We start from the raw sequence: 13271 nt of genomic DNA on the forward strand, positions 1-13271 counted from the left end.
CAAGCATAGTGCACTGCCAAGTCTTTTATCAAAGTCAGGAAGTAATTTAGAAAGTGGCACTTTCTGGAACCCAATGGAAACCAATTTGGTCACAGCCTTATTGGGAATTGCTCGAAGCGGCTTGAGATAAATTTTTCTGTCACACTGGAAAGATTTTTCTTCTATTTATTGATCACTCTGCTCAAGGTACTGTTCTGTTCAGAAACCGACTTCCTCCTTTCGCGGCCCGTCCTAGAGTACAAAGAGCAGCAACAAATTGAATTTCTGAGCTTCCGATTATTCACCAAGTTTAATACACAGTACTCATTGATTAGAGAGTTAGCAGGAACCTAAAATACAATCTTGATGCCTCATATCGACAGATGGAACATTTTTATGTTGAAGAGTGTAAGAGTGTAAATCAAATTAAGATGCGTGGTAGATAACATAGGAAATTTTGCTACGTAATACTGGTTTAGTTTAGTTAGCATTCCTGTAGCAGTTTACGTAATGGAGCCACTAATATCGAAAGACGCACCCACTTCGTGGGCTTGGGTATGATGAGTAGGCAGTGTGCGCAGTGTGCGCATGTTAGTGCACGTGCGTGCGTGCCTGCATGTGCATAGTAGAGAGAATCTGCATAGCAGATTGAGAATTATTGAGAATCTGCATAGCAGATTCTCAATGAGAAGGTGGTGCAACTTCATCGTAGCGCCCCCTCTCGCAGTCCATCGAATAAGAAAGAAATAATATTCGTAATGAATGTAAAAACGAAAGTGAGCGGTTAAATGCACTTCACAACGATCGGTATTTGGGACTCATACATGTGGAATTTAAGAACTTTTTAATTGCAGTTTCAGAGGTCCGCAGCTGCAGTTATCCTCAAAAACTTGCGCCGAATAACGGCACAGGTTCGACTAAGTGAAGCTGTGGGGCAAAACACGGTGGCCGCTTTGGTCTATGATGGTGCTGGTGAGGGGGAGGGGAACAGCTCCTACCTTCTTCGGTGCAAGCCTATGTGCTTGTGCACGAGCCCTTGAAGCAGGAAAAAAATGAACACACAAAGTAACGGCAAGGCATTCTACTTCCAAAGTTGCAATAATAAAGTCGTCTATCATCATCATCATCATCATCATCATCATCATCATCATCATTATCAGCCTGACTACGTCCACTGCAGGACAAAGGCTTTCCTATGTTCCGCCAGTTAACTTGGTCTTGTGCTTTCTGCTGCCAATTTATACCCGCGAACTTAATCCCATCTGTCCACCTAACCTTCTGTCTCCCCCTGACCCACTTGCCTTCTCTGGGAATGCAGTTAGTTACCCTTATTGACCAGCGGTTATCCTGTCTGCGCGCTACATACCCGGCCCATGTCCATTTCCTCTTCTTCATGTCAACTATGATATCCTTAACCCCGGTTTGTTCCCTAGTCCACTCTGCTCTCTTCTTGTCTCTTAAGGTCACACCTGCCAATTTTCTTTCCATTGCTCGCTGCGTCATCCTCAATTTGGTCTATAGTCAGCACTAATTATACTAAATAGCAGTTTTACATCAGAAAATAATATCGCAACAATAAAAGTAAGTCTTGAAATACAGGGCTACAGGTCAATCGAAATTTGCAGTTCGAGCCATTCACTACGCCTGTTTTCCCTATATGGCAATAATTTTGGCTTTTGCAAGTCGATCATAATTTGATTACTTGCTCGACGTGACTTGGTGGCAGATGACGACCAAGCTAGAATGTCGACTGCTCATTGCACGCGTACATGTCTCGTTCGACGTTGTGCCACAAGCCCAATTGAAACCGGGCGTGCACAAGCGTGCCATCATTCTCGGGAAGCATATTCGTATCGCAATACGAGCTGCAAGATGACATGAGGTCAGGCGAGCACCACTCTAGCTTATGTCAGGGCATAATGAGCACAGCGCTTCTATCTGGGCTGGTTCGCTATGGTTGTGTTTTTCGTGATTAGCATCGAAGAATTTCCAACAACAGCAAACACATGACATAGCTAGTTAGGCGTTACGTTTTAGAGATGACATGTAACAAATATTTAACAAGTTCTTAAGCGGTGAACAAACACTGCTAAGAGGTTCAATAGCTCCAGCTCTATTTGAGAGTTCACACAAAGCCTTTGCATTAACAAGGATTGTAAGCGATAATCAGAGTCAATCGTGGTCTATTTTGGCATATCGTTAGTTAGGTGATGTGATGAGTGTAGTGCAACAGTGCGGTGTTGTCAGTGTGGTGTATTGGCTGGTGGTGCAAAAGCGGTGGTGTAACGCGAAAGTGGCACCAGGCAACGGACACGTGCACAACGAAGAGAAAGACGATACGGCACGTGATGAGCGGACGAGGGAAATCGGACGAAACCCAAGAAAAATCTGGCACGAAGACGGAGGAACAGGAAGAGGATGAAGGGCTGGAACCCGAGAAGTGAGCCCTGGCGAAGCCAAAGCGAATTAAGGCTGGTCCCAGGGTTTGTGCTGTCGACTTGCGGAGTCGAGTACGAAGGGCCCGACAGCGTTGAAGTCGCCAGGGATCCGAACAGCTGGCGCAAGCCTCTGACCTTTCTGCCGGTTCTTGCCACACGACGAGCACGGTTGCTCACCGGCATACTACACGCTGAGTTCAGAGGTCACCGGCCTGCTGCGCTTAAAGGGTGCAACCTCCTCGCCGACTCTCCTCTTCAACCGTTCCACAAACATCCTCGTTGACAACGCAACCACGCGCAAATGTCTCCGCACCAACGGCTACACTGCAAAGCCACCACAGTCATCGCACACACCGCTGACATTGAACTTTAAAATACGATAGTCTTTCTTGGGGACCTGCGACGCAAAAACGTTGGTCTGTCTGTCTGTAAATTTGTCTGTTTCTCCACCGTTACTGCAAACCGGGTACTCTAAACAGCACCCGCCAATACTGCGAACGGCCGACCCAATCCACAGTGCCCACAAATGTTGCTCAGGGATCAGCGTTAATACGTGTGCGATTGTCAATTAAAAAGCAATTATTGCGCATATCTGAGGCACCATGACAACACGTATATATTCTGCATGTTCATCGTTTACTAGAAAAGGCATGCATAAGTAATTCTAAAAACCGTAGCGCTTATCCCGCTGGGCTGACCATGCAACGCTTGAATGGAAAGGCAAGTGTTTCGAACGCTTTGCCGAGACGACATGGTGGTGGCCCCTACTCATCGCCTTGCGTTCTACACCTTATCACCTCTGAGACGTGCACGTACGCACGTATCAGGGCCAAGCGCTTTGTTTTCAAAAAAAAAAAAAACTGCCAGACGGCGCTCAAGTCTCACGTGTGACGTGTCTTGATGCGCTCGTTCGCTTCCGCTGCACGTTGGAGGCACTCTAACGCAGCGCCTCCAGAATACCATTAACCGATTTTCTTGCGCAGAACATCAAATAAATGTTTTGTTCACTCTCTCCACACGCAACACTATCGTCTTTCGACGACATTTGCAGAGTACATGCAGATACGGGGCCAATTTGTTTCTTTGAACGTTCCTCGGGACTTTATAGCTAGTGCATCGCTGCTTCCGGTACTTCAAACACGTCAGTTTACCCAGTTTGTTTTGCGATCGATTGATTCTTTTTTCCGGGTGTGATAAAGTTGTGTTTTGTGTGTTGTTTGGAAAATGACTCCTCCCTTTCCTGGTTTGAGGCATCGCCTTTAGTGAAGTGATATACTGACCACGAGACCTAACAACAAGCGAACGACTGACAGCTAGGAGTAGTCGCAAACGAAGACACTGTGGATACGACTAGTGATTGTTTGGCTGATGAGAGTGTATTACGCAATTGGTACGTGCTCGAAGAGTGACCGGGCGGACGATGCCAGAGCTTCTACTGTGAGGCCCACGGCACGGTTTTAGGCTCTCCCATAGTCGAGCACTATGTTCTCGAAATCGTTACCCACTTTTTCTAAACACACGCCACCCACGTTTCTGCCATTTTCATGAACTGCAACTTTATACTTCATAGCGTACATAAAATGTTTCATAAAATATTCAAATATATGAAATATTATTTAAACTGTAGAATATTCATTCGCTCTATAACCTTTGCGAGAAAAACGCAGTGAAGTTCCGGGCGTAGTTTATTTTTTTTTGTTACTTTTTTCTTGTAATTTATGTGGCAATTTTTCTCCTGTAAATAAATTTAAGCATTCTGTTAGTATCCTTTGTTGTTAGGACGGCGTTTATAAGAATTATGGCCTGTTATTTGCACAGATAATGCTACAACCCTTGTTCTTTTATTTTTGTTCTACCACGTGTGATATTACTCACACAATAGTTAAAAATCTGTTTAGCTGTCGTTTGTTGCTAAGTAATTGGTCTCCAGAGGCACTGTCAAGGTGTTTCATTGTAGCCTTCAGAACAGGAGAGTATCCTGAAGGTACTTTTTTGTTGCCTACTGAAAATAGGTACAATAAATGAATAAATAAATGAATGAATGAATAAATGAATATGACAGGCAGAAACGGCACGGATGAAACGCGGGATATGCCAAACTTGTCATAACTTTTGTTTTTTTTTTAAGTGTTCCCAAGATTTGGGGCCAGGGCGTGTTTCCCTATGTGGGTGAGGCCAGGGTTAGATTTATGCTTGACGTTCTGGACGAGCAATCTCTGGTAGCGTCTTGAGAGCATTCTTTTTCATAAATCTCCTTTACAAAATGAAGTTATTGAACAGATTCTATGTGCTATTGTCTTGCAAGACCCTTAATATATTTAATGTGTCTTCAGCTCATATTTGGATATACATATATTGATATACATTTAGTTATTCATATGAATATGCACTTGATGATTAGTATAGATAACTATATGTAAAGGACATCCATTTGCATATGGGTATTCATAGCGTGCCACACCGACGCACGCCGATGGCTAAAACCTAAGGAGCTTAACCCGTCATGAGTGCTCAGAGCATGCATCGATATTTAAGATAGCTCTGCGACGAGCACCTGGCTCGCATGGCTGTAACAGTCTTACCCACTTGCGCTCACTCCGAGGAAAGTTAGAGGGCAGGCACGATGCGCGTTCCTTATCACCCCAAACCAGTCGTGTTACTAAATCACTCTTTAACATGTTGCGGGAGGTGGACCTTAGCTCATGTTTCGAGTCCAGTCAGCGACGCTCTCTTCCGCTGTGACACTACTTTATTGTTTTTTAAAGCGGCTACGATTATATTTTCACAGCTATGTCGTACCTATGTTGTAGGATGTTCCCGCTGTTGTTACAGCCCTCACGTAGTGCTGCATTATATGTGTAACAATAATTGAGACAACTATATGCAAAAAAATCACAGCATATCCGCGGAGTCAATGATGACTAGTGGGGCGAAGCTTTGAAGGGTTTTATCGGCAAACCACGAATCATCAGCTGGCCGCGTCTGTCCATCTGTCCATCCGTCCGTCCATCCGTTTGTCTGTCTGTCTGACCATTCATCTGTCTGTATCGATGTATATCCATCCGTCCGCTCGTCTGTCTGTCTGACTGTCTGTCTGTCTGTTCATTCGTACGTACACCTGTCCGTCTGTCTGTTCATTCGTACGTCCACCTGTCCGTCTCTCTGTCTGTCCGTTCGTCTGTCTGCATGTTTGATTTGATTGATATGTGGGGTTTAACGTCCCAAAACCACTATATGATTATGAGAGACGCCGTAGTGGAGGGCTCCAGAAATTTAGACCACCTGGGGTTCTTTAACGTGCATCCAAATCTGAGCACACGGGCCTACAACATTTCCGCCTCCATCGGAAATACAGCCGCCGCAGCCGGATTCGAACCCGCGCCCTCCTCTGTCTGCATGTCCGTCGGCCTGTAGGTCTGTCCAATCTTTCCATCTAGTGAGCACTCAGAGAACCACCATCTTGCATCTTTTCATCATATATTCTTCATGTACCAGTACCGCCATCCAGTGGACATTCGAATGACTAAAACGAGAGGCGGCTACTACACACAGGAGACGCACGACCCACGCCCTAAGGAGCTTCGGCCCTAAAAATTGGCAGATACTATGTACAGTGGGAATTGGTGATATGTGAAGCACGACTGAGGAAAGAGATATGTCACTTTAAGGTCAGTATAACGTTGTCGTACTTGTTGTCGTACATAACCACGCCGTCATGCACGTCATGTACGTATAACCAATTATGCCGTACATGACGTGGTCATCGACCATTCACGTCACGAAATACTAAATTTGGCATATGTGGGGCTAGTGAAATCATTATTGAAACAGGATAGCTAGCAGGATAGCTAAATGTCGTAGGTGGCTAGATAGATGGATAGATAGACAGATACGGTCAATTTCACCAAATTTTAAATGTGAAGAATTTTTAGGGGTGCTTCACATTTAAAATTAGGCAGATCTTACACAATGCAATCGCTACCATTCGAAGCAGTCGGTCAGTGAATATCTAGGCTCGATTTCTTGGCTGTGAGCCAAGCGTTCAAAAATTTAAGCAAAAGATACGTTCCAGCGGAGATTGAAGGTTGAAATTATGCAAAGCCATTACCCAAGGTATGCGGCTGAAGACAATGTTTGAAAGCGGGTACATGTCGAAATAATTTCTTAACAAAATGCCCTGTTAGTTTTCTGAGAACAGGTATTTGACGGAGAGTAGTTAATTTTGTTGAATCTTTGTCTCTTGCGACATGTATTATTCAACAATACATAACTCGATTCATCTGAAGAAGCACTGAGCGTTCATAATTATTCTGTGACTGTTTCACATAACATTATACCCACTTTTCTATTAACAGGCTTAATTTAAACGTAATATGTGCATACGCATCGACATTAAAGCAGTTGACCAACCTAAGCAATTTTAAATGACCCAAGTTGAACTTCGCAGTTGTTTGAGAGCCTCGTCTTCATTTTTTTTTTCTGTTGGCGAAGATGATGACGTAGAGTGAAACTTCCATGACATTGGAGAGGAAGAATGAAAAGGGGTGGGGGGGGGGTCGTGAGGCAGGGAGCTCGGTGCCTGTGGAATGCTGGCGACGCATTGCCCACGCATTTATGTTCCCGGGGCTTGACCGAATAACGATCCGCATGGCTGGCACAAGCGACTGTACAAGAGCGGTGCTTGAACCACTGTTGTGTCATTCGATGTGCAAGTGATGGCTCCCACCGCTATACCGACAGCTTTTCCAATTGGCTTTGCTCGGCTGTCATGGTGACGGTGCATGATGCCTTGGTGCCGCTGTCGTTTCCGCTCTATTTGCCGAATCTCTAAAAGGTGCTGGATTAGGCCTTCCCACTACTCTTTCTACTACTGTTTCTTTAGACTTTTTTTTTTGCTTTTTTGCTCCACCCTTTGTTTAGACACCACCGTGATCGCTTTGCCGATTTCTTTGACACCTACTGCTACAATGTAAATGTGTCTACGTTAGTACAATTATTGTGAAAAATATAGTGATCGCGAGTCTAGAGGAAATGTTGAATATTCCACGGAGCGCGGCGGATCACACAACGCCCGTTTTCTAAAACTGTGTAACCTTAGGAAAGCTACACAATCCCATCTAAGGATTATGCAAAGGCCTTCCTGGTTCGTACCATATTCTATGGTTTAAAATGACTTGAACAGTGTATTCCCGCTTGTTTTAACATGCACGAAAATGAACACATTGCCATCTTTGATATACCTAAAAAACAACCTGAAAGGTTCGTCATTCAGAATGACGGCGTGTAGTTAGCTTTTCCTAATTATGTTTTGGCAAGAACACTGAAACAAAACATCTTATTACAGTGCTTATGTGTGCAATATAGTCATTCTATATCGTTTTTACCTATGTAAGTTTTTCTTTTTTACAAGTACAACAGGTTACCCTGTACTTAAAGCATTTTCCATTGTATATCACTTAAAACTTTTGTTTTTCGTATACTTATTGGTGTACACTTTTTTTTATAATTTAAAATGTTCTTATTAGCCGTTTAGCAAGATGTGTATTGTTTTCATGATTGACTGTGCAGTATTTCATTGTTTTATTTTTGTTGTTTCTTCTGTTTACGTTGTGCTCACTTTTTTAGTAAATTTGAAACAGATGTATTGTGCTGTTTTGTGTTATTTCAGGATTTTGAGTTTTTAAATTGACGTCCGATTATTTTCATATCTGTTGTCCGTGGTTTCTGCGATGCCAAGCAGAAAATAGTAGGAGCCTCGTGAGGCTGCTAACATAGAAGCTTTTTGCTCCCATACTTGCATTTTCTTTCCGCAATTCTGTAAAACAATACTCAATAAACTGAATCTGAATCTGAATGTTAAGTTGGAGCAACCGTGCGAAAGCCCCTGGCATTGTTTACTTTGGTACAGCCGAATCTCGTTTACTTTTTTCGGCCACCAAGCACTGGTCTTTGGAGTGCTTGCCACTGTGCCTATGACTAATATTGGGAAATCTGCTGTGCTGGTCATGCGTACTTGTAATAAGTTTGATATGAGCGAGTATTACTTCACTTAGTTGGTGTAAGTCCATAATGAGATTTCCTCCGGAAGTAGCTTACTAGAGGCATATACCACGCCAACCTCCTAGGCAAACGTCCAAGAAGGTGCTGCCAATCCTTATAGGAACTTTCAGGCGATGCCGGCTTGACGGGCAGGTCATGAACGTTCAGTTTCTTTTAAGTTTGTTTAATTCTCTTATGATTCCGACCATTGACTTTCTCGAAGTTTACTCTCTATTTCTCTCAAGTTTATACATTTCAGTCACCATCCCATTGAATGAAAACAGTGTTGGCTAAGGTTGTTTGGGTTCGGCGCATCTAATTCCTCACCTTTATTTCTCACTCGCTAGTAATCCTATAAATCAAAATCAAATCAAACTTTATTGCTTCCACACGTTTGTGGGTTATGGAACATGAGAGCCTGAAAAAGAGCAAAAATTTCCACTTGAGAAGTCTCGAGCCCCTGTTTTACAGAGAACACAGAGAGGGAGCACAATACATATACTGCATACAGCATTTATGGAACATAATACGCATACTAATGCCACAGAACAATACAATAGTTACAAAAATACTATATATAATACGATATTTATACAATGCCTCATGATAAATTCTTCTCCAATTATGACAAAAAATGAGCTTGCTTTTATACTGTTTTTACGTGAACAAAAAGAAAAAGAACAGTGAAATTTCGAAATGTGTCAAACATAAGCTGCAACCTTTACAAGAAGGAAATGCAGTAATACTTGGTGACAATAGACGCTTTGATAACACAGTTTTTTGTTTCCTTGAAATCAATACCACATTTATATAGTCCATTTAATAGTTTCAGGCGCGTACGACGAAGCCTTGTTTTGATAACAAGATGCGTAAAGATGGCGCTTACCAGATATCATCATTGCGGGAATCCTAAGGCTTTGTGAATCGCCTCTGCTCTAAGGCAATTTCGCACCTCTGAAAGTATGTGTTAGTGTCATAGGTGTTTCTTTTTCATTTATCAGACATTTGACAATTGACGAATAAACGTAATCTGGCGAAACATGCTGGATTCGCACATTATTCTCGCGCTAATTACCAGAACATAGCTAAATATAAAGGCGGCTTTCCCAATTTTGTAAACTTCACTAAGCTTAAAAATCTTACGAAGAAGTCTATGGAGTTTAGAAACTAAACTTTTTACAGCAAGTGGAAGAAAAAAAAACGCCGCTTTTAAAAGCAATATTTAAAGGCAATTTGTGTCAGCCTGGGTAAATAATTCAAGAAAGTACTCGTGCGAGAAAAGAAAACTGTGTTGTGACAACAACAAAGAGGTTCGTAATGAAGAAATGGTAACACACCAGTTCCAGTGTGCCGTTTACCTCCGCGCACGCCGTTCCCGTGGCGAATCACCTCATTACAGAACCCTCAGAAACATACGATTCTCCACTAATTACCCCCTTATAGAACGCACTGGGAACAAAAATATACTCTCGTACGAACTGTGCATAGTCCCTGAGGAGACTACTTAAGAAAGGCTAGACAGAATTGTTCCGGAAACACTAATTGGATATCTCCCTCAGGCACAATATTTGCCGAACGTACAATGCTTAACAAGGCCCTCTGGCTATATTTGGAATGCAGATCAAGCCCAGCACGCGGACTCTTGATTCCGCAGTGTGATAACCTGATGAAAAAGAAGATGAGGGGCGAGGAGAACGACACACTATGTACATGACGTGCGGTACTGCACTGGTGCACTGCTTCTTCCCCCCCCTCCCCCATTTTCACGTTATCATGACAGAGCGCATGAAGGTTTGTTCTTAGATGCAGAGGGCCATGCCTTGAAAAGACAAAATGCTTAAGTCGGGTCTGGTTTAAGATAGGCTCATTTATCGGCCGTTAGAGAAAGGCTTGAAATTCTAATCAAATGAAATTTGTTGCAACATTGATACATTGTCTGAGATTAGTGACAAAAAGCCAACAAGGATTGACAAGGTCCATGGCCTAAACTTTCGAGGCAGACAGAAAAAAAAGAAAGAGAACACTAGTTTAACAATAAAATAGAGAAATTAAAGGCTGGTCACCATCCTAACTCAGAAAATACAATACATAAAATTACAAATTGTATTTGCCATTGATATACAAAGAAATGTTAAGTAAGGAAAGGAAAAAAAATAAAAACAGAAAAACAGAATTGATTTGGATCCCACTATATCAAAACTGGAGTACCCACCTCAAACTGAAGAACGGGGAAGTAAACCTGAGCTTAAAGAATCATCTACCTCAGAGAATCTTTAGAGCTATGAGAGTCGCGCGCCTAGCTGCTCAAACATTGAATCCTCTCTGCATTAAGTTATCTGAGCTACAGCGTCCGACTTCTTTGCAAGGGACCTCCACGATGTCTTTTTATATAATTACAAGCTTAAGTATGGATGACGAGACAGAACACCTTTTCTCAAATCATAGTAACGTAGCCTTTCGTAATATTCCGAAATAAATAGGCAAAGAAACATTACAGATATTTTTATCTCGTTCAGTGTAATAAAACGCAGTTTGTATTTTTATGTACAGATATACTATTGTGATTAGGAATGCACCCAGGTAGTTTGAATCAAAATAAAAAATCTATTATCATACAAATGAAGAACATAACAAATCCACAGAGGCCTTTTTTGGTTTCTTCAACTCAGAAATAATTTATTTCAACATCAACGCACAACCGATGTCGTGTACAGACATAATGCCGGAGATTCGCGACTGCAGCTTATTTATAGAAATAAAAATGCGTTCTTAAACTACCGTGTTGGGGTAATCAGTGGTTCCGGAGGATGCAATTTGATTATAAGAAACCATGATGGCCCCTGTGCCATGGATTCCAAACCTTCGCGTCATCGAAGACCCCTTGAGTCTTGACCAAGTCTACTGTCTGCTGGACTGCCAAGAGTTCTTCCTCTGGATCTGGGTTGAACCGCACAGTGTCCCGCTTCTACCTACGCTCTCATACCACATTTTAATGTGAGTTATGTCTGTCCTTCCTATATATGCCCCGTTAATAAAATGCTTGTTGGGGCATGCTATGAGCATAGGTTCTTTCCACATGGAGGGCAGTAGCTTCACAATTAGTATATTTAACGAAACTCATTCAATAAGCTATACTGTGAAGTTAGATGATGGTACGAAAAGTGTGTGCACTGGCACCTGCTTTAAGACAAGACGTAGGAGAGCGCTGTAGCAAACACTTTTGTAATAAATATTTTATCCATTAGTATTCCGAAGAGCTGCCGAGGTAAATAAAGAAGAGTATGTCAAAGATCACGAATCAGACAAAACAAACGTGGCTGATCTGCCTATATAGAAATCGCCATAACATGAAAATGAAACGCGCCTTCACAGAGCTAGTTGAGCGTTTATTCTGGATCGTTTCAGCAACAGCCACTAAATGCAAAGTCACGTCAGGAACAGCAAGCAGCTCGAAACTTGCAGCGCGTGGCTCAAGCAGAAAGCACGCGCGAAATTTGAATACACAGGGCTGGCACAGACTAACAACTGTCACAGCTCGACACTTGAAGTGCGCTGTTCAAACAGAAAGAAAAACGCATAAAACAAGCACGCAAGTTTAAACAGGGCAATCGCCAAGAATGGTCAGTATTCTCCTGCGTCATGTGTCAGCAGCGCGCTCGTTATCTAAACGCGGCCGCGGCAGCGAACGATCTGATTTTCGTCCGCTCCCGAATCATGAGTCTGATAAGAGCACGTGCAGAAGAGACCACGCTCCATGGAGGCGCCGACGTTTAGAACGTGCTTAACGCAAGCCTGTTGCGCCGTCTCGACACTAATAACGATAAACGCCCTAACAGTTCAAAGCTATGAGGATTGCCAAGTGGCGTATGGTATATATGGCTAGCCATTAGCACAACTTACAACCTACGCTCTGAGGCGTAGTTGTTAGCTTCACACGCTGCAAGTCGGGAGATTGCTGGTTAGATACCGCGTGACAAATGCTTGCTTTTTAGTTCTTATTTTTTTTTCAATTTGTTGATGTGTGTTTTATAACGTCATATCCGTAACGCAAATATGCCAATAAAGCCGTGATGGTCTACGGCATAAGACAACTTCGTGTGAGAAAGCTCGGGAGCCAAGAAAGACTATGTGTTGTTTTATGGTGTAAGTAGAGTCCCGCATTGCACCAGCATTCGCTATGTCCGGGTGTCGTGTTCGCAGAGCTTTTGCTTCCTATGCAAGTAACGTATATATACAAACACACTTACACCCCTATTTCTCGCTAAAATTGCAACTGAAAGCTACTGAATACATTGATTTGTACCTAGAACTCTCTGTTTTGTATGTTTACATTTTTGACAATCGCTTTTAACGCTGAAATAACCTTTACATATCACTAGTCTGCTGATGTCCATAATGGCACATCCTTGTGACGGCATTTCCTGCCGCGTATTACTTACGAATGCGTCTGTACAACGCCAGTGCCCACCACGCCATAAGTAATATCACTTTTATTGTGTGTGTGGGGGGGGGGGGGGGAGCATGTATGTGCAATAATCGAAAATCAATACAGTTTTCAAATTATTGTACCTTGTACACTATGGTACAGTTTTTTATTATTGTAAATTTTTCGAACAAAACTGTACGAAGAATAAGAAGGGTAGCTCAACATAACAGTTGCGTGCAGCACAGTGGCCGGCATTCGCTCTCGCGTGAGAATGTATGTTAGGTTACATAAACTACTAAGTAACGTAATACTCAGCCGAGGAAATTAGGCGAGTTAAATTCAGTGACATAATTGGAAAGTTGGCCGGGGCATGGGTAAACAGGTAGGTG

The sequence above is a fragment of the Rhipicephalus microplus genome, unplaced genomic scaffold (assembly GCF_043290135.1).
Source record: "Rhipicephalus microplus isolate Deutch F79 unplaced genomic scaffold, USDA_Rmic scaffold_63, whole genome shotgun sequence".
Taxonomy (NCBI): domain Eukaryota; kingdom Metazoa; phylum Arthropoda; class Arachnida; order Ixodida; family Ixodidae; genus Rhipicephalus; species Rhipicephalus microplus.